The sequence below is a fragment of the Neovison vison genome, chromosome 1 (assembly GCF_020171115.1).
Source record: "Neovison vison isolate M4711 chromosome 1, ASM_NN_V1, whole genome shotgun sequence".
NCBI classification, from domain to species: Eukaryota; Metazoa; Chordata; class Mammalia; order Carnivora; family Mustelidae; genus Neogale; species Neogale vison.
This window is the reverse complement of record NC_058091.1, coordinates 314,499,577-314,521,769: the sequence shown is the minus strand read 5'-3', so window position 1 is coordinate 314,521,769 and position 22,193 is coordinate 314,499,577.

The window sequence follows — 22,193 nt, the reverse complement described above, 5'->3', positions numbered from 1 at the left end:
CCATCCTGAGAACAGATCTCCTGAGGTCTTTCTGGGCATACTTGCTTTGGGTTGTCTCCAACGGGCTGTGAACTTGAGGTCACGATATCACGATTGGATCTTCAGAAAGTGTTTCCTAATGTGAAAAGACATAGCCTGGACTCTTGCATATCTCAAGGGACTTGAATCTGAGTTTGAGCTGAACCAGTCTACCTTTAATAAAATGGCATAAACAGCATATAATATGTGCTACCCCTACAGCATAAGTATCACAGCCCATAATATTTTCTAATCGGTCTCTTTCCAAGTACTGGTAAGCAGCTTGGTTCCTGGAAGGACTTGAATAAAATGAGATGCCAGCAATTGCTACGTAAGTTGGGGTTAAACCATGTAACATGGTATTTAACTAATTTCATTGTGATTTTTCCTTGCTTTTGAAGATATAAGCATAATAAGCACGAACAATTGTTTACTAAATGTTCAAAAATTGCTGATTTGTGACTTTCATAGTAGGGGATGTATTCTCTTCCCCAAAACTTTCATCCTAATAATTTAGAGGAGAAAAGTTATGTTATGAAAACAACAACCAAAAAAAGGCCAAATTTCCATAGTCTGGGACTGACGTGAATGCACTGGTCTTTAACCTACAACATAGATATCGGGAGGAGGAAGCATCCGCCTTTTAGCTTTGAAAAGGCCAGTAAGTTTTCCTAGAGTAAATAGTTGAAAACCAGAAATGGTTTAACTATTATTATTTAATAGTTATTAATATTGTATAATTATAACAGATCAATTAAAGTCTGTATTAATTTAATGTCTCATACTGGTAGTAATAATAGCATCAGCACAGTAACAGCAACAATAGTAGTTCTTATTAGAATTGAACACCAGCAAGTAAGAGTGTGTTCCTCCGCCTTTGCTCCGAGTAGCACTTCTGCTCCCAGCACGGCTGTGGCAGGGGCTGCTGTGACAGCAGGGGAACAAAAATGCCAGCAAGAGCACACACCCCCAGGTTCAGGGCAGTGTGGGGCGCCTGGGGTCCTTCCTGGGAAGGACCCGTGTCCCTCCTCCCTGCACGTGGGAGGTCAGGCTCAGCGGCTGCCTGGAGCCCTCTGGGAAGAGAACTGCCAGAGAGGGTCTCCGCTACTCCCTGTCCCTTCTGCTCTCCTTACAAAGGCAGACCTTCCGTGGCCAAGCCCTCCGTGTGCTCCAGACCCCCGGCCCCCCAGCTCATCAGGAGTGTCTCTCCAGCATTGTCTTCACGTCCCCTGCTCTTTATCTAGATGTTCTAGAAGCAACAGGCATGCCGTTCCCAAGCCATATTGGACCGTATTTCTTCCCCTAAAAGGAATTGTTGGCACCTGCTTTCTTGACTTCCTCACTTCAAGATGTGCTGTTGTGGGACAAATGTCGCCGGCCAGAGATTACAACCTACCCACCATCTGCGCATCATCTGTCTGTCGTCTGTTATCTGGCTGGCTGGTCAGCTAGCATCTCTCCGTGCGTCATCTATCTGCCGTTTGAGTTTCTAGCATGGAAAATGAAATAGTGACAGTGTCTGGACATAATTATTTCCAGTTTTCTACTCACACTCACACACACTCATGGAGTATATATATTTAAATAATTAATATATGAATATTATCTTTGAAAAAATCAGAACATTGGTAAAATGTTCTATTCTCTCTGACCTCTTCCCCAAATATGGGGCATTCCACTTTTCTCCACATATAAATAGTACTAGGGATTTGTATCCTTCCACATGATTTTTAATGCTTTTAAACACATATTCATTAAAAATTTAGAGTATTGATTTGCATTTTTTAAACACAAACAGTATTACACCATATGTATGGCTCTATGGTTTGTTTCCTGCATGCAGTGATGTGTTTTCCAAGATCTTTCCATATTCCTAACATTCACTTCATGCACCCTTTCATCTTACGAATATATTAGCTGGTATTTACCCTTCTCCTATGACTATTCAACCATTTTATTTAATTTTTTTCCAAGTTAGCATGGCTGCTATTCTTTCTATAAGATAGCCAGAGAGGAATTACTAGATTACAGGGAATGTGCAATTTTAATTTTAATAGAATCTGCCAGAATATTTCCAGAGCAGTTGGAGTAGTCAGTCCTGCCACGTTATCAGGGACCCGACAGCGACAGAAGTCCGTGCCTCACGCCCAGCCCTCCCCGGCACTCACGCCCACTCTTCCAGGCACTCACACCTATCCTGGCTGGCGGTGCTTGGACAGGCCCAGGCTGGGCTCGGGTGGGTTCAGGTTCACCTCCGTGTCTTCGTTTCTCGGTCCAGGGTTCAGGCTCACAGCTGCCTGGGCTTGCTCTTCTCTGGGGACATCATCAGGGAGACAGAGGGTCGAGAGGTGCTACTCAACTGCCCTGTCACACCAGCCCACATGCCACAGGCCAGAGGACACACACAGCCAGGTCCAACATTAGCTGGGGGCAGGACACTCCATCTCCTGGCCATCTTGCCTGACCGTTTCAGTCAGGCAAGGGGATGAAGACCCCTGTGCCCCCTGAGGTGCCTCAGTGTGCCAGATTTCCTGCCTGCAGTGGGGTTGGGGACAGTTGCTTCCTACCACACTCCGTGTTGTCAAGAGAATTTCTTTTCCAACATGATGAGGGAAGAATAAACCCTTTACTACTTCAGCTAGTTTCTCTGCTTGCTCATGAGGCTGGGTTCCCCTCCATGCCTGCATTCGTCATTTTTATTTTATTTTTCTGCAAATTCCTTAAAAGAGTCCTTTGTCCATTTTTTGGTGGTGCACGCTTCCTTACCATGGGTACACAATTAGGTGACATGCACTGTAGATCTTACTCCTCTCTGAACTCTGATGTCTCTCTAATTTTTTCCAGTGACTTTAACATTATTAAAGGTGAGCCATGAGAGACTATGGACTCTGAAAAACAACCTGAGGGTTTTGAAGGGTCGGGGGGTAGGAGGTTGGGGGAATCAGGTGGTGGGTATTAGGGAGGGCACGGATTGCATGGAGCACTGGGTGTGGTGCAAAAACAATGAATAGTGTTACGCTGAAAAGAAATAAAAAATTAAAAATAAAATAAAATACCAGAAAAAAAGGTATCTTGTCATAAAGGAATTTTTAAAGTTCATCTAATTCTTCAATTTTCCTTTTGTGATGTAAGGAAGTTCTCAGCTCCATAATGATGTTTTATGCAAGTTTATTTCAGACTGGCTTTCCGCACACAAAAGTTAGCTGTGATTTAGATCACTGAAGATTTAAGACATTCATATAACTTTTCAAATGACAGGTGGTTAGTTGTTCATCCTTTACTGACATCTAGTAACTGGCCTTTCTTTATTGCTGGTGTTTTGAAACGGGGAAGCCCTCAGACCCAACTCGGGCTGTGTCTGTCCCTGTGTCCTTTGCCTTTTCCCTTCGTGTGTCTCTGTCCATGGTAAGGATCACTGCTGAAATCTGTGTAGCTGGTAGAACAAGTCACTCCTTCCTTTTTGTTTTAGCATTTTAAAATCGTGTACCTTCTGGCTTCTGCTTGGGAGATGGACCACTAGAAGGACATTGCTCCCACTCAGAAATAAGAAAAGCTGCATAATCTCCTGAAACAAAATTTTGGTTTTGTTTTGGAACTGAGGACTTATGACAACCAACTGACCTAAATCTGAGAAAGGGTCAGTGTTTGGATCAAGGTTTTAGCTGACTAGCAGAGAAATGAAAATCAGGTTCATATTTTAGAAAGAACATTGGTGTGTCCAGGTCCCTGATGGGGCGAGTTTGGGCACAGATCCATGGAACTGGATCAAATTATGTGTCCCGAGATGGTTAGGGGTGCTCTTGGGTTCATGTCTGTGGACTGCAGGGGAAGGGGGCAGGACTGGTGGGCCGAGAAGCTGAGTTTCCCTTCAGCCCGGTGAAGGTCTTGGCCAACTTAGTGGAGACTCTGGGGCTTGGACAATCTTTCAGAATTGTCCACTTTTGGGGGCAGGAGCCAGGTTTTTATAGCCAAGGCATTCCCTAAAGGAAACTGTCCAGCAAACTGATTTGAGACATTCATTTTTAAACTCCTTCAAGCTATGGTCCCCAAACATTACTGCTATGCACTGAATATTTGTACCCCTCAACATTCATATGTTGAAACTCAAGTCCTGATGGGATTGTGTTTGGAGGTGGAGCTTGCGGGGTGATTGGGCCATGAGGGCAGAGACCTCATGAGTAGAGTTAGTGTCCTGAGAGAAGAGACCCAGAGAGCTCTCTCCTGAGCACACAGCAGGAAGAGCAAATCTAGGAGCCAGGAAGACGGTTCGCACTCAGACTGTCACTGTCAAACCTGCCACAGCCTCCGTCTCCGTCTTCCCAAGCTCTCGAACTGTGAGAAATGCCTTTCTTCTGTTTTCAGGCTGCCCGGTCCGTGGTCTTCAGTTATTGCTGCTCAAATGGGTCAGGACAGTTGTATTTTGGTTGCTAAAGGCTTATATTAAGAAACAAAATGATGCCCTTGCATGAAACACATTGTTAACCTAACCCAGTGACATTATTTGTTGCCGCGTGCCCACAGGGGGAGGGGCAGGTGTATGGACGGACCGCCATGCGGCGGTGTGCTGGGTCACGCCAAACAAGGTGGGTCAGCCTCGTCTCACATGTGTTTTCATTGACTTAATTACTTATTCTCTTCGTTTGACTATTTTATTATTATTATTATTATTATTAATCATTATTGCATTTGACTATTGAGAACTTGCCAGCAAAGTCTCTTCCTCAGGGTGAATTGCACACCACAGGTTTTTCAGGCCACACTTCTCACACCACATCAGGAACCGAACTCACGGCTGCCATGGGAACTGCCAAGCCTAGGCCTCATGAGAGGTAGAGTATGATTCTCTTAAAACTACTTCAGAGATAACAAAGTGGTTTCTTGCTCTAAACCTTTCCACTCAAATTATTTAAGGGGCCAACTTCAGACAGAGAGGGAAGCATCTTTCATTTTTCTACCTGGTTCTTCCTTTTCTGAATGGCTTCTTGGTTATGTACTAAACATGATTCAGTAATCCTAAGGTGACAAGGGATCAAGTTTGAAATAATTTATAAAACCATGAAAGTGTGTTTCAGTAGATTTTCCATCCCCCATTCATGAGTAACCCTGGTGCACGGTCTTGTCTATCAAAGTTGCCGGTCATCAGACGGTACATGCAGCTGGTAAAGCAAACCCCGGGGGGCTGAAGCGGTGTGACACAGAAAACAGCCTTCCAAACAGAGGAAGAAGTGAATTTCAGAAGTTCACATGTCATTCTTTTGCATGATTTTAGAAAGTAAAAAAGAGGAGTTGTTTTGGTTTCATTTGGTGAGCATATCAAGTCCGTGATTAACTGAGCACCTACTGTGTGTCAGGCATGGTTTGCGTCCCTGGAGACGGGTCACTAGATTATGTGGAGGGGAAGGGGGAGAGAAGGTGGAGGAGGCAGGAAGGAAGGACACTGAACAAATGTGGGGGATTTCCTTGCCCGGTGGGGGTCACACACCCTCGTGACCCCGTGGATGCTGACTCACCGAATTCTGACCCACTGCTCCCAGGGAAATAAGGCTAGGTTCCTGCCAGCCCCTGGTCATGGTATTGTTGTCAACCGACCAAGACATAACTTTGTGTTAAGTGTGTTTCTGTTTGAGGACACCTTACCGCTTACGTACTGTCAGTTCATTCACACAAAACCCTGGAAGATGAGCGTGGAAGCCTCCAAAGACACTTCTGGAGTACGGCAGACAAAGCCAGAAGCAGGGTCACGTGGCCATTCCCCGCTGGGAAGATGCATGTCGGGCGGTCTCCCTCCTCGGCTCGGCCCACGTCTGCGAATGACCGGAAGGCCCCGTGGGTATTGATTTGGGAGTTAAAAATAACTTTTCATGCGTACACAGATTTACAAATGCCGAATCTGCACAGATCCAGCGTGGCTTGTCTATGAACTCCAGGAACAAACTAGAGGACGACCCCCATCCGATCTCTGACTCGTACTTGAAATCAATAGAGTCAGACTCGAATCCCGGCTCTCTCGGATTTATTTGTTTTGAAAATGTGATTCAAATAAAATGTTCTCTGTGTACTTATGCTTGGAAGGCTTGAGCCACAATTCCCTGGAGAGTCTGTGACTCCGTGCTAGATAAGCTGTCAGGACCCAGATCAGAGAGGAGGGGAGGGTTGCTCCTGTCTGGGTCCCCCAGCAAATGCCTGTGGGGCAGACCCTGCAGTCACGGCAGCATGACGTATTCTACAGACGCAAGGAGCACACACACGATCTCAGCCGTGCCCTCCAAGTTCCAGGTGACACCATGACGGTTAGGAGGGGCTGTGCCCATTTTCACAAGAGCCCCGAGCAGCGAGCATGGCGCTGTGGTGGAAGGCTTACTACCATCTTCACCTTACGGCGGGCTCTGCGGATGGGCTGCTGTGTCCGTGCCCCAAGCCCCAACTTGGACACATTAGCTCATCGTTCATGCTTCCTGTTGATTGTTTCAAATAACTTCAACATTCTGAGTTTTCCCAAAGCAGCGCATTCTTTTCTAAAATTACTTCCTATAGGATTTATTTGATTTAAACTTTGACTTTGTTACGTTCTACTGCAAGAAAACCAATGAAAGGTCTTCCTTATATATTAACTCATCATTTTTTCAGAGTTTCCATTGAATGCTCTATCTTATCTTTTCAAACCAAAGTGATTGTAAAATGCCTCCCTTTAAACTGATTAATAGGAACAGTTACATTAGGTAACATCATGAAACATTAACAGTAATTACCTTGACAATATCAAACATGAACTCAGCATTGAAGATGATTCTATAATTTTTTTGTGTGCTAGAAGATAATTTAAATCCTGGAAAATCTGTGCATGAAGAAATATGATCGTCAACTCAGAATTAGTTTCCAAGTTGGTGTTTTCTTTCTTCCTTTCTTTCTTTCTTTCTTTCTTTCTTTCTTTCTTTCTTTTTTTTCTCAATTTTTGCACAGGCAAGATAATGTAACAACTACGAAGACAGGAAAAAGTAGAAAAGATGCATTCTTTAAAATGCATGAAAGCACACAGCTTGTCCTCAGCGTCGACCCCCCTGTCCCTTCCTGCCCCTGCCTCTGCTGCACACACACAGCCTCTGGGGGTTCCTGCACACAGGGCAGGTGCCACCAGCTAGGAAGCAGCTGCAGATTCTGGGGTGTGCTTTTCAGGAGGGGTCTGCTAGCTGCTCAGGCAGGGGCTAAGGGGCAGGGGGCAGGCCCTGGCTTCAGGAAGGTGAAGGGCCCAGCATCTCCTTCCTTCTCCAACCACGCCAGCCTGGGTCTGAGATGAGACAGCGGGCTGAACTGTGGGATCTGATAATTATGGGACAAGGTGGGGAGGTCGGCTGCATGTGGAGGGCTCCGGTACCCTCCTTCCAACGACTTACTTCAGGGGCAGCTGCTGTACAACAGTTATGAGAACAGACAGGGTCATTGTTTTCAGGGTGGAATGTTCAGGTTTGTGCACATTCACGCAGTATTCTGGGTGCTGGCGGGGGCTCGGGTGGTGGTCCACCATGAGGTCCATCACGTGCAGCGTGGCTTCCGCTCCAGCAGTCTCCATCAAAAGCGCTCATTTTGTGATGGGATGCAGTGCAGGTGCACACTAGAAGAATAATTACAGGTGCATTGAAATGGTTAATTACAGAGCAAGAGATGCTGAGACAATTTAGTTTTATGATGCTAATGGATAAACACCCCAGGCGACGGAATTTGATTCCTTGAGACCTGTCTGTGCTTCAGTGTTTCCCTGATATGACACAGCCTTTGACCGCGTAACCATCCGCTGCAAGTCCCCAGCACCCCGCTCGCACGTTTGCACGCGCTCCAACCGTTGAGATGGATAAAGGGGTCTCAGAGCACACTCCCACCAAGGACATCCTTTTCTCAAGCATTTCACTTGATCCTTAGAGAAAACTGCTTGCACATCACTCCTCTGGGCCTCGCCATGTGTATGAAAACAATGTCATTACACTGGGAACTGGGGTTAGGCAGACACAGAAAATTACACATTTTGGAACAAGCCACCTTAGGCCCTATTGAAATTTCCTTAAATGAATGCTCCCCGGGAATCCGTTTCCCCGGCTACTCTGTCATCCGTGCTGTGAGGCCTTGGTCCTTTATGAGCCTGAGCACACAGGGCTGCTGAGAAGATGGCTCGCTGCTCCGACATTGTTTCCTGCATGGGATGGTGAGCACTTTCCCAAGCAAAGTGTGAGGCCATGCCAAGTATTTTCATCCCCTGCAGCTTCTGACAATGGGAACGGGTCTGGGGCTCCCTCCCAGAAATGGAGGGGCTCTTCCTAGTTAGCTCACAACATAACGCCTCCAAAAAGACGGCTTCAGGATAATGAATGGTTGGTGGCTGGGGATCCCAGTGAGTCTGAGGGACGCGCAGAGTGGGCATAGATCACGCTGCTGGAGCTTGACCCGAGCTCTGTGAGATCTGGCCCAGCAGAAAACAGTCGTGCGTGCGCAGAAGAACACATCACCGCCCCTTGCAGGCTAGACGATTTGTTCAGGGAATTCCAAACAGGACCAGGAACATTTAGCCTGTGTGTTTTTCTATGCGGCTGTTCTCCTGATGCACAGATGAGAGTAAGCTTCAAACGGGACTCGCAGAGGGCTGCTCTCTTTTTCTTCCTGTCACCACTGGGACAAAACACTGAACTTGTTGACCCACGCGTGACATGAACGCAACAGCTTTTGCTGTCAGAGTTGGGATAAAGCCTGTGCCGTCACAAGACACCAGGGAAAAACTGTAAGCAATGGCTCTGAACTCAGAATGGTCCTAAGCAGGACCCGTTAAATGGATTAATTGTTTAAAACCCTTTCTGAAGTTCATATTCTAGCTGAGTTTTTAACTGGGGTAGAGGTTACTTGGATTCCATTCAAGTTCAGTGGGAGCTGGTCCTCCTCCCCCGACGGGTCCCAGGACCAAATGCTGTCAAAGCCGCAGTACAACAGAGCAGCCGGCGCAGCTGTGCTCCCAAGTAAGGAGGCAGGGAAACTGCCAGGGACACACGGAGCTGTGTGGGGGCCGAGCACCGCAGAGAGCCGGCCCCCGGGAGCACGCCGCACACAGTTCCTCCTTGGCATGGCAGGCAGAGGACATGCGATTCAGCCAGAGTCCTTGGCCAACAAGTGTCCTGTGGGGATGGAGTCACCAACTCCATCTTTGAGATCTTCCCATATTGACTGATTTTTCGCACTGAAAGATCTGTTCCCAATAACATCAGAAATTCTCTTTTCTTTAAGACAGTCATTCCCTAAGGATTTTTTGTTCTGAAAGAAGTTTTTTTTTTTCTTTTCCAATCCAGTATTAAGTGAAAGCTTAAAAGTGACAGCGCATTTCTTTCCTACCTGTTTAGCATGGCCTCCCTCTGCTTCTGTGACCTTTTAAAGCTTCAACAGTGCTGACTTTTTGGATGAAGCTATGAAATTTTGTCCCAAAGGGAAATATTACATGCTGAACATTTTTTTCCCCCTCTACAGCATTAGGGTGTTTTGTTTTGTTCTGTTTTGGTGTGTGTGTGTGTGTGTGTGTGTGTGTGTGTGTGCATGCGTGTATGCTTTCCTGGCAACCTAGTAGAGGGATGTAATGATGTTTTATGTTCAATCTGGACATTTATCTAAATTTGTTTGTGATACATAAGACAACTCACCATCCTTTTGAGAAAATAAGCCACAGCCATGTCTTTTGCTGGCTTTTTATTCAATAGTTAAGATTTTTCCTATTTGATCAAAACAGGAAGAAAGCAACAACATGTTCCTATTTCTGTCACCCATTTCAGAGGTTAGTCCATTAATTGTAAGGCCCAGGAAAGCCCCAACATATGGATTTAGTTTATATTTTACAGTCAGATGACGCTTTTTATGGCCATCGAGATTTCATCGAACAGCGGAGGGAACTATGGATTCGTACCGTGAGTCTGACGTCCCACCGACCCTGGGGGCCCGCATCAGTCAGGGCCCGGTGGGGGGGTAGGAGCTACAGAGCTCAGAATATGTGAACAGGGGAAGTTCAAGATAAAGGCTTATTGGTTATGCTAGAATACAGGGATCATGGGGGACTGGCTAGAAAGGGTAATAGAGAACCTTAAAGAATGTAGGACTGGAGGGTTGATCGTTGGGTGCCATCCAAGGGAAAAGTTTTCAAGAGCCCCCATCCTACAGCAGGACCCAGACCTTGTGGCAGAGGATGGAGGGGGTGTTTGCTGAGTGGGATGCTTCGGGGCACTCAGCGGGGGTTTACCTTCTGGTGTCAGGGGAATCATTGGCGGAGAGGTGCTGAGCCTCAGAATAGCGGCAAGTCCGATCTGCAGACGTTGTGTCCACTGCAGGGTCATGCCCAGAAGGAATAGTCCAGAGGAAGGATAAGAGCCCTTTTCTCCTTCAATGCCTTTCCACACCCTTACTGGTAAAACTTACCTGGTGCTGGATGGAAAGTGAGAAATGTACAGGGTCCCACCCCGTTGTCACCAAGTGGGCAATCAAGTGTGGGTGTGGGCCTGAGACTGAGCTGGTGAACGACCCAGCCCTGTCCCAGCTCCGTTTTCTGGGAGAAAGAGTGGGAGTGTATCCCCTAAGCGTGGTGGGAATCTTGGGTTGGCAACTGCAACATTAAGAGAAGCCCAAATCCTGCACCTACATGTCAACATCTGACTGACATTTGTTTTAAAAACATATTAACAGGCACACCTTTGGGAGAGTGATTTGTATACCAACAGCATGAGGCCATTTTGAGAGAAGTCTGTACAAATCTCACAACTAGCAGTCATGAGAGAAGGTGAAACTTTTCTAATCATGAGGCTTTAAGTGTGAAGCCATTTGGGAGTTGTCTTAGGCACACAACCACCTGCGAGGTTGGCCAGCGTGCCAGGAACACTTCAAGTCTGTGCTTTTGTGGCTACAACACTGTCATGGGCAAAGGGGCGTTGACCAGAATAAGCCTCCTTGTCTAGGATATGGCCCAGTTCTAAAGACGGAAGACACCGGGTCCCAAGGTGGTGAAGTTCTCACAAGAAAGACTATGTCCTAGAGAAAAAAAAGCTTTTCGGGAAGATCACACCCTCACAGGGCATAAGTCATTGACTAACACGAAACTGGAGAGAAGACTCTCCCCGAACCATCCCAAATGCACAACTGAAATTGACCAATTAAACCAACTAAAATGAAATCAACCAATTAAAATGGATGAGGAAGATGTGGTCCATACGTGCAATGGAGTATGATGCCTCCATCAGAAAGGATGAATACCCAACTTTTATCAACATGGACGGGACTGGAGGAGATGATGCTGAGTGAAATAAGTCAAGCAGAGAGAGTCAAGTATCATATGGTTTCACTTATTTGTGGAGCATAAGGAATAACACTGAGGACATGGGGAGATGGAGAGGAGAAGAGAGTTGGGGGAAATCGGAGCGGGAGACGAACCATGAGAGACTGTGGACTCTGAGAAACAAACTGAGGGTTTTGGAGGGGTGGGGTGGGGGATGGGTGAGCCTGGTGGTGGGTACTAAGGAGGGCACGGATCGCAGGGAGCACTGGGTGTTATAAGCAAACAATGAATCATGGTACATCAAAAACTAATGATGTACTACTGTATGATGACATTATATATACACACACACACACACACACACACACACAAAATATGTCTAAAAACACTGAGAAGTGTGATGTTATTACCAATCTTTAAATCACAAAACTTGTCATCTGAAGTGTAGCTCTAAACTTTCATCCCTGAATAATCCAGTTAAGGTTAATATCTAACTTTTGTTTGACTTCCAACATAGAAAGCATTGTGATGCTGGAAGTACTCATTTTAGGCCTGAGTGCCCGTAGGCCACGTTGTGAGGTTCACCTGCCTTGGGCTGCCTGACATCCATTTCTAAGCCTCCTGCCACCTCACCAGCTGGTCCCCTGAGAATAGTGCTTAGTCACATGACTGGGCATGTTCACACTTGCTCGATGCCAGGACCCTGGGATCATGACCTGAGCTGAAGGCAGAGGCTTTAATCCACTGAGCCACCCAGGCGCCCGGAAAGAGAGGATTTCTCATGAAATCTTAAATTCCAGTGTAGAGGTTATGTCTTCACATGGAGACTGGTCTGTTTGGCAGCCTTCCCTCCCCCGAGCCCAGAGAGGAGGCACATCAGGGTATCAAGTCAGAAGAGGATGCAGGGAGATCACCAACCCACCCCAAGAATCTTTCCCAAACCCCCTCTACCTGGCATTTGCTCCATATTAGTGACCGCTCATATCTTCTCTAGCAAGAGCTGTTGCCTAAATCATATCGCAGTAAGAGGAATGGAGATTTGTCCACTAAGTGAATACTTGAATTTCTGAAACCTTCCTAGCCGAGGGCTTCCCAAACATTTAGGATCCATGGACTCCTTTTGCAATGATATAGCTAATGAATCCCCTTGGGAATTTCCTCTTTTATGAAACCATTTCATCTATATGTAATAAAAAATGATTTTTATTTAAAAAATTCAGTTCAGAATGTCATTAACATACTATTGCAATTTTCCTTCTCATATAGTTTACAGTAATGGTTAAGTATAGGTTACAGAAATGGTTTTCCCATTTCACAGGTACACATGTCCTTAATTTATTTTTATTTTAAAACTTTTTGTTTTAAATTTGTATTTGTTTATTTGACAGAGAGAGACACAGTGAGAGAGGGACTACAAGTAAGAGGAATAGGAGAGGGAGAAGCAGGCTTCCCACAGAGCAGGGAGCCTGATGTGGGGCTCGATCCCAGGACCCTGGGGATCATGACCTGAGCTGAAGGCAGACACTTAATGACTAAGCCACCAGGCGCCCCTCCTTAATTTATTTTAAGTTAAATATTTATGCATTATCTGTCAAATTTGGTTAAAAGTGACATCTTGTTTAATTTGATATCAAATGATATTAAGATACAAATGAATTATTTTAACTTTTAATTTTATTTTATTATACTTCTTTGTCAGAGGATATGCAACCCACTGAATCATGGAAAATTTACAACTTTTGCAAATACAAGACACAAATACAAGCATATCAACATACGGTCATCCATATGCAAATATTCGATGTTATGTTTATATATCGAAAAATTTTAAATTTCTTTTGTGAATGCTACATAAAATGTTTTCTTAGCCACTTTATAGAGATATGATTGACATACATGATACTGTACATATTAAATGTAAGCAACATGGTGGGTTTGATGGTAAGGATACCCTCATGAAACCATGACTATCTATGCCATAAACATATCTGTTGCCTGCAAAGTTTCCTTCCTGTCCTCTTATTTACTTGAAAATCTGTTGTGTGATAAGAACTTTTGACATATGATCTGTCCTCTTAGCAAGATTTTAAGGGTGCGGTACAGCATTGTTTACTGTGGGCACTATGTTATGCATTGGATGTCTAGGTCTTATTCCTGTTTCATAACTGAAACTTTGTACCCCTTTATTAATACTCCCCAATTTCTCCTCTCCCAGGCTCTGGCAACCACCATTCCCCTCTATGCTTCTATAAAGTTGACTATTTTAGATCCCGCAAATAAGTAGACTCTTACAGTATTTGATATTTCTCAAAATAAAATAAAGATATACAAATTGCCAACTAATATATGTAAATATGCCCAACATCTGGGAAATGCAAATCACTAGATAGAATGGCTATTATAAAACAGAAACAAAGCAAAACAAAACAAAACAAAAACAAAAGATGGCAATTGTTGGTTAGATGTGGGGAAAGGGTAGGTGGGAATGTGAATTGTACAGCATAGGTGGGAATGTGAATTGGTGTAGCCACCATGGAAAACAGTAGAGACAGTCCTCACAATCTTAAAAAAATAAAACTACCATATGATCCAGTAATCCTACCTTTGGGTACATATCTGAAGGAAACAAAATTAGTATCTTGAAGAGATATCTTCACTTTGTTTTCATTGCAAATATTATTTATAATAACCAAAACATGAAAACAAACTAAATGTCCAATGACAGAACAATGAAATATTATATATATATGTAACATTTTAAATTTGTATATAATTCATGTAATATATGCTTTGACAAAGTTAATAAACTCATATTTTATATAATTTTATATTATACACATATGAATTTTATATTAATATCACATATATATGTATATGTATGTATATTTTTAAAAAAGGAAATATCCTGACATTTACAGCAACATAAATAAACCTAGAGAACATTATACAGAATGAAATAAACCAGTCAGAGGATATACAGACAAACTTGAAGTACAAGTTATGGTATTGAAGATATATGAAACTTGCTATATGAAGTCTCTGCATTTTGTCTTTTGTATAATCAGTTGCTTTACTTTTAATAATTCTCAGGTTATTTATAATCATAAATTATTTCTAATCACAATATGAAAGGAAACTTCAGTCTGTTATTATAATTACTTCTTTTTAAAATTTTTAAATTATTTTTTAATTTAAATTCAATTAGCCAAGGTATAGTGCATCATTGGGTTTTTGTATTTTTTAAAAAGATTTTATTTATTTATTTGACAGACAGAGATCACAAGTAGGCAGAGAGGCAGGCAGAGAGAGAGAGGAAGGGAAGCAGGCTCCCTGCTTAGCAGAGATTCCCAATGTGGGGCTCGATCCCAGGACCCTGAGACCATGACCTGAGCCAAAGGCAGAGGCTTAACCCACTGAGCCACCAAGGTGCCCCCATCATTGGGTTTTGATGTAGTGTTCAAAGATTCATTAGTTGAATAACACCCAGTGCTCATCATATCACATGCCCTCTTTACTTTTTTACTTGTACATTTCAGGTGTGATTCAAATTGTGTCTAAATAAAGTCAAGAAGCAAATTGGTTATCATAATTGTTATGATTCTTTTCCTCACATTATCTTTGAAATATGAAAACCAGGGGTTTTAAAGGGGAGAGGGGTTGATGGGTATTAAGGAGGGCACACATTCCATGGAGAACTGGGTGTTATACCCAATGCATCATGAAACACTACATCAAAAACTAACGATGTACTGTATGTTGACTAACATGACATAATAAAAATAATAATTATTTTTAAAAAGAAAGCAATCTTGTCTGAATTTGCCTCTGTGAATTTCCATACTTTCACTTGACTATGCATTTGGTTGTTGTTCTTGGGAAACAAAATGCAAAGTCTTGTCTTCCTTCAGCTCAGAAAAGTTTTGTTCTAGATTTTTATTTTAAAGGTTGTTTTTTGTTTTTGTTTTGTTTTGTTTTGTTTTGCTTTATTCTTCTAGTCTCTTTTGGAATACATTTTATGAATATTTTGATATCTGTTTCTGTTCTTTACATTTCTAATTCCTCTTTGGGAATTTTAATCACTTTGAAATTTTATTCTATTTTCTGAAGATTGCCATCCACAGTACTGATTCTCTTTCCTATAGTGTTGATTTAGGACTATAATGATCCTAATATTAGTGTATACTCTTCAATTTCCATTTTACTTAGTTTTCCCCTTAGTTCATTTAGCTTCTTTTATAAAAATTTCAGCCCATTACCTTATCTTATTTTTTATAGAATCCAAGTTTTATTTATTTTTTGGAAAACACAAATTATTTGAATAAATATTTTTTCTAGTCTAAATTTTACAAAATATTTACAATATATTTTACAAACTATGTTCATTTTTCCTCTCTGTGGAGATTTTCTCTCTTTCTTTTCTTTTTTTTTTTTCTTTTGTTCCACCTGGGTCAGACATTTCTTCCTTGATGCATGGATTCTCCGTGGGGCTCTTCTCTCCCTGGCTAAGTATCTTTCCAATTCTCATGTCAAAATGTAACTCCTAGGTCCAAATGATGGAGATTTCCTTCATAGTTTTTTCATGATCTTGAGGTTATAAAGCAAAAGGGTATGACAAAAGTGAAGGGGGCATGTGATAGTTATAAAAGTTTCAGCACAGGACAAGTGTAGCTGTGAATAATGTAGCTGCAATTACATAGAGTGAAAATTGACTGAAGTAAATTAAATAAAAATAGAGAACTCCAAAATCATGGTAGGGGAGATTGACATGATTTTCTTATAAAAAAGCAAGAAATAGGAAAGTTTTAGAAGACATAGGAAATGGAGGTATGGAAAGGGTATAAGACTGAGAAGATATGAGATATTTGAACAAAATTATTAAGGAACTTTACATAGTTGATATACATGTATATACAACAGTCAGCCGTGGCAGAATACACACCATATTTGAGTATGTTTACAAAATTTGCCATATGCCAGTGTGTTAACTCAATATCCTATAAAAATGCTGTATGCCTTGATCAGATTTACGTCAGCACAATTGAGAGGGGGAGGTGAGGTAAGCAGAAAGGGCAGCATGGGCATGAAGATGCTGGCACCATAGGCAGCACTGAGCACTTATGGACTTCAATAAGGAAACATTATGGACAAGTGTCATGAAACACACAACACATGTGTAAGGAGGCCACTACATGACCCACTTGTCAGTGCAACATGATGGTCACCTCCTTCCCAAAGGCCCTAGCTATTCCTGGATATGTCATAGAAAATGGGAGTAGGGAACAGGAAATTATGTGTATGTGTGTGTGTCTGTGTGTGTGTGTGTGTCTGTCTGTAGATGACCCAATTCTAAATACAATGAATAAATGCCTCTAAATCTGGCTTTATGATTCCATGTTAAAATATCCTAATAATTAACTTCCTTACATGCAGAATAGGAATAAGAATTACAAGATAAATTCAGATTGACTAAACAATACTTAACACCTACAGCATTTCTTATGTTCAGAAAAAAATGTGAGACCTCTTAGAAATCATTGTTTCTCCAACACTTCAGATTATCAATCATCTATCCACCCACCCACCCATCCATCCATCCATCTAGCTAGCTAGCTAGATACAGACAATGCATAGATGCGCATAGGTTCTTTTGCTGGCATCCATCTGGAACATTACCTGAGAATCACACAAGCATGTTTATGACCAAATTGACTTGCTGACCTTTCACACAAGAGTTAAGCACACTTTGAACCTTAATCCTAACCCTTTAGAGCATGTGGCTCCCAAAGGGTCAGTCTTTCGATGATGATTCTTGCCCAGTCTGTCTTGTAATTTCTAGATTCAGATTACTCTTTGAGGTTCCATAGAGCCTTATACAAAAACTCAAAGAGTACGTATATTTCTACTCCTATCTAAAACTAGCAAATTGTGGCTTTCTTTCGTCTAGAAAAAGAGCCAAGTTCTTCTGACGACTGCAGCAGAGTTAAATCATTGGTATATAAAGAAAGCTCAGCCATGGCATCTTCAGTGCGGTGAGATCCATGATGAAATACTACATCCCATAATATTAGCATGTCCTAAACTTTTCCGGCTGCATTCAGAAACATTGTGTTAGTGAAACTCCCGATAATTCTGGGGGCAAACGTGTCCTTTTCCTTGCTTTACTGATGAAAACATTTTGCTGAGAATGCCATTAAAGAAAAGACTTGCAAAAATAACCATAAATTTAATGTTCAAGGTAGAACACGGTGCTCTTTCCACTAAGGCATGTGAGCAAATTTAAGACCAAACATAAGGTCATTAGTTCTTAATTTAATTAAAATGCATCAACTTAGATTGTGGCTATAATGCCTTTTTCTGGATAATTTGCCTCATCAAATAAGACACTTTACCATCTACTGAAATGTGTTAGATGTAGTAATTATCAGTGGATAATAATAACAGTAACTAATGTTTCTTAACCTTGTCCTCTGTGCTAGATGTTAAATATCTTATATGCACAGACAGCTTGTCCAATGTTCATTATCTGAGGGCATGGGTTCTCTTGTTATGCTCACTGTGCATGGGTAGGCACACTTTAATTGCTTAACAAAAATGTTTGGAGGCTGTTTAGCTCGTAAGGGACGATACTAGGGCCCAGTCACCAGTGAACGGCTGTATACTGTGTCCTGACCACTATTCCCTCTTCCCTGTTACTGCAGGAAGGCAAAATAATGCGTACAGTGATTCTCAGATAATTTTGAAATAATCTTTACTACTGTGAGCACAAAGGGTGGGATTGCTTTTTCCTTATGAACCATTTTAAATAATAAAATGCATAGTTTACAACAGCATTTCTCTAAGTGTTGTCCATGGAGTACCTGCATCAAAATTATTTGGGAATCGTATTAAAATTCCAAAGTTTATGCCTCATTATTTTAATCAGAAGCTTGGGAGAAGGAACTTACATTTTAACTGATATCTTGTGTTGCTCGTATCTCACTAAAGCTTGATGGTCATTGCCTTAACTAAACCTTAGGAAACTGCAAGAAATATACAGCTTGAAATACAAAGTAATGCCTTTATATGGAACCATAATCCTTTTTATGGACTATTTCAATACCCAGTTAAAACAATTAAATTAGCTTAATGCTGCTTATGCTACTAAACATCAAATAGTACCTAAATTTTCAAGTCAGTTCAACATCATCGAGGTGAGTTGAAATTATGGCAATCAAATATGTCTGGATAAAATACTTTCATAAAACTTCCAACACATTAGGCACCCTTAAGGCCAGGGTCCAAAGGCCAGACTTTGGTGTGCCATCAGTGTCACAGGTGTGATGGGAACATCATGCGTGTTGGAGGGGCTTCACCACACTTCTGTTTCGCTGGACCAAGCAGCACTGCAGTGAGCTCAACGGCACGCACCATCCACCTCTCCAACGGTGGCTGGGTCCTGCAGCGGGTCGTGGCTTCTCTTCCTTCTTAAGAGTGTCGTTGGGACCTATTCAGCTGACCTAACATGGAGTCCCCTGGACTGAGGACGGTTAGAACGTTTTGTCTATTTGCTAAGGAAATAGTTATTAGTTCTAGGACTAATACCAAACAGACTATTTGTTCAAGGTTGTTATTTTTTAAAAGATTAATTTATTTATTTGAGAGAGAGAAAGTGCGCATGTGCCTGTGTGGGGGAGAGGGAGAGGCAGACTCCCCACTGAGCAGGGACCCCAGCATGGGGTTTGATCCCAGGGCCCCAGGACCTGAACTGAAGGCAGATGTTTCATTCACAGAGCCGCCCAGGCGCCCCTCCAGATTACTTTTCAGAAATGATTAACTTGTGTGGTTGTCTTATTCGAGCTGTATATAGCTGCTCCTGATGATCAGTTTACATGATTGTCAATCGAACCACTTCTGACCCTAAAACCCCAGTAGCTTTAGGTCCTCAGAAAGGCCTCGTACACTGTAACCCTACTCTGCCTTGGACACACCTCCCAGAACTCTCCTGAAGGATCCCGGTGTATGGGTCAGCACGTGTGCGTGCGTCGGCCTGGTGAACGACAGTGGAAAATACACCTGGACCCATGGTATATAGTCGCTTCCTTTCATGGGACGGACTGATATAATTAGATAACAAATTTAACAAAACAGTACATTTACTCGTGTTTTGCCCACGTAATTCCGAGCGAGCATCAGAAGCCCAGCCTGTCTTCACCGAGTGATCTAGTTTTATCTAGAGAACAAAGTTTTCCTCTTGTTTGGTGTTCTAGCGGAAAGCTACCTTTCCTATACTTTTCAACTATCCCAAAATTAACTTAATTTCGGTTGACACATGGATTTATTTTTTCTTAATTTCTAACTGTTTCCACTCCCCACCCCTCAGCCCCAGCATTTTTAGTCTAGTTAGTGTTTTCTGCCGGAGCTGGAGACCCACACAGATCGTGACCGAGAGAAATAAAGAAATGAGCAACCACGGGACCCCTGGGGTGCTGACATTGATTGTCATAAATCTATGTCATTTGACAGCTGTAAAAGTCAAGAAAAGGAAATGCTTCCAAAGTAGAAATAAGTAACCTTTGACCTGTCTTTTCTGACGAGTTTGAGACTGAATTTTTCACCATTTTCAGAAACCTAGAGAGTGAAATTCAGCCTCACAGCATAGTCATGGGAATGAGATTTGTTATTTACGGGCCACCGCCTCACCCCGGACATCCCTTCCTAAGCATTCTTCAAAGAACTTCAGAAGCCGTTAGTTACTCATTTTTTAAAAATAATCACTAATTCCAATTCAATTTAGAGGCATGTAAGCCATTTACCTGTGGCTTAGGTTCATTTTATCAGCAGATCACTTTCTGACTTCATCTTTAGATGTTAGAAAAATGAGTCACTGTTCCATACGTGCAAATCCTTGACTTCTCGTTTCTCTGGAACGTGTGGCTGATGAACTTGTTATTAAACGCTGGGTTTCCCTGGAGCTCGGCGACATCTGGATTCTGGATCTAAGTTTGAAGTACATCCAAAGCCTTTTTAGTTACATCAGATAAGACTTCACCTGTACAATTTCAAATCTCACCATCCTTCAAGGGATTGAACATAATGTTATGTTTCTTTATGGTGGTTTATGCTTATTAAATATTAAAACCAAACATTACCACTATAAAAAGACTTTTACAGCCATGGGCATTTTCCCTGCTAATAAAATTTTACTTAGTTTTATTATTCCTTCTGTAGGGCATATCTGGGATCTCAGAGAAACTACTGAACTAGAAACATAAGTAATATGGAACAGCTAGGAAGGGACCAAGCTATAGAGGACTAATAAAGAAAAAAAAACCCTAAAAGCTGCATGAAATTCTATTGAGCACAAATTACCTGTGGAGGGAAAAATGCTTGTATAAACACAGGTAGAATGTTGCTGTCCTTTTAAAAAGTGCACCTTGTGCTAGATATTTAACATCGTAAATTTGATTAAAATGCTTCTATTATTAAGTAGCAGGCAGCAGCCCAAACTTCTGGAAACTGAGGGAGGGCACAGAACGCGATTTCCCTCCCCCATCCCTGATGACGATGAGATCCTGTGACGTGGATAGTTTCACTCACCTTGGGTGCATTCTTCAAAAAGGCATCTTCATGGTCCGAACCCGTACGCTGGCCGGTGCGGATACCAGGAACTCGCCGGGAGACCGGACCGACAGGCTGCCCACATGAGCGGGTAGACCCCTCGCGGAACCAGCAGAACTTCCATATTCATGAGGTCTCTGGAAGGGGTTCCACGGCCCCATGAATGTCTCAGCAAAGCACTCTGAATTTTCAGTGGGATGAACTATTAAATAGGCACCACCAACTTCACATAACTTTTGGTTGTACTTAGTAAGAGGAGAGGAAACCCCCCTTAGCTGCCGCGACAAAGCTCACTCACGTGGCAAAACTCCCTTTCCTCCCACAAGTCTTGGGTTGAGTGGCCTTGGCAGACAGGGAGGGGGCAGGCGGCAGACCTGAAATGTAGCAAACGTTCGTGGACGTGTGTTTCTGATGCAGGCAGCCCGGGGAGGGGCTCATGGCCGCATCTACAGAGGGCGGGGCTCAGACCACACTCGGGGTGAAGGCTGAAAGACAGCATTGGGGAGGACCCTTCTGAAGCACGTCCTGGCCCATTCGTCACTTTCCTGCGGGGTGGTCCGCTGACTCCCTGGAGGTCATCTCCAGCTTCCCTCCTCGCCTCGCCCCTGACACAGGTGAGTGGGCCTTTCCCCTTATATGCTTACCCGGTCCGTATTGCTTATGTTCTAGTTGAATGTTCCTGTCCTATCCATAGATGGTGTTGAGACTTTGCAGTCGTTATTTCCAATGAAAAAACGCTATTTCTTCACTTTACTCCAGAGACAGAGGATGATGAACCACCTTATTTCTGACTGTGCGATGCTCGGCACTGGCGGTCGTCAGAGGTCAACCCGTGGACGCTCTTACTCATAGAAGTGCGTGAACTTCAATGAGCACCACTGTGGGTTTGTTGGTCATGGAGGCCTGTCCTGGCTGGAAGCAAGTCTGGGCCCAGCTCAGCACCAGTGGGGGAGGCCTGCCACCAGACGCCTGACCAAGGTCAGCTTGGTGGGCAGTGGAGGGGGGCGGTTCTCTCCACAGAACACATGGTGCCTTCAAAAACAGGCCACAGGCCCCCTGCGCTCCACAGGCTGCCCGAATGCCGCAAGGTTCTTTCTCCATCACCATACTTGTTGCTTTCTACACAGCAGCCCAATATCAGACATGCCTGGGTTTTCTCTTGACAAACTGTTGGTGCTAAGGCTTGACAGTTTGGGAACCAAAATGGCTCCGCTGCATTTTTGCAGAGCCTGAGGTAGAGAAGATGTTTTGGAAAATAAGAGTGAATTCAAGGGAAGTCAGAGAAATGAAAACA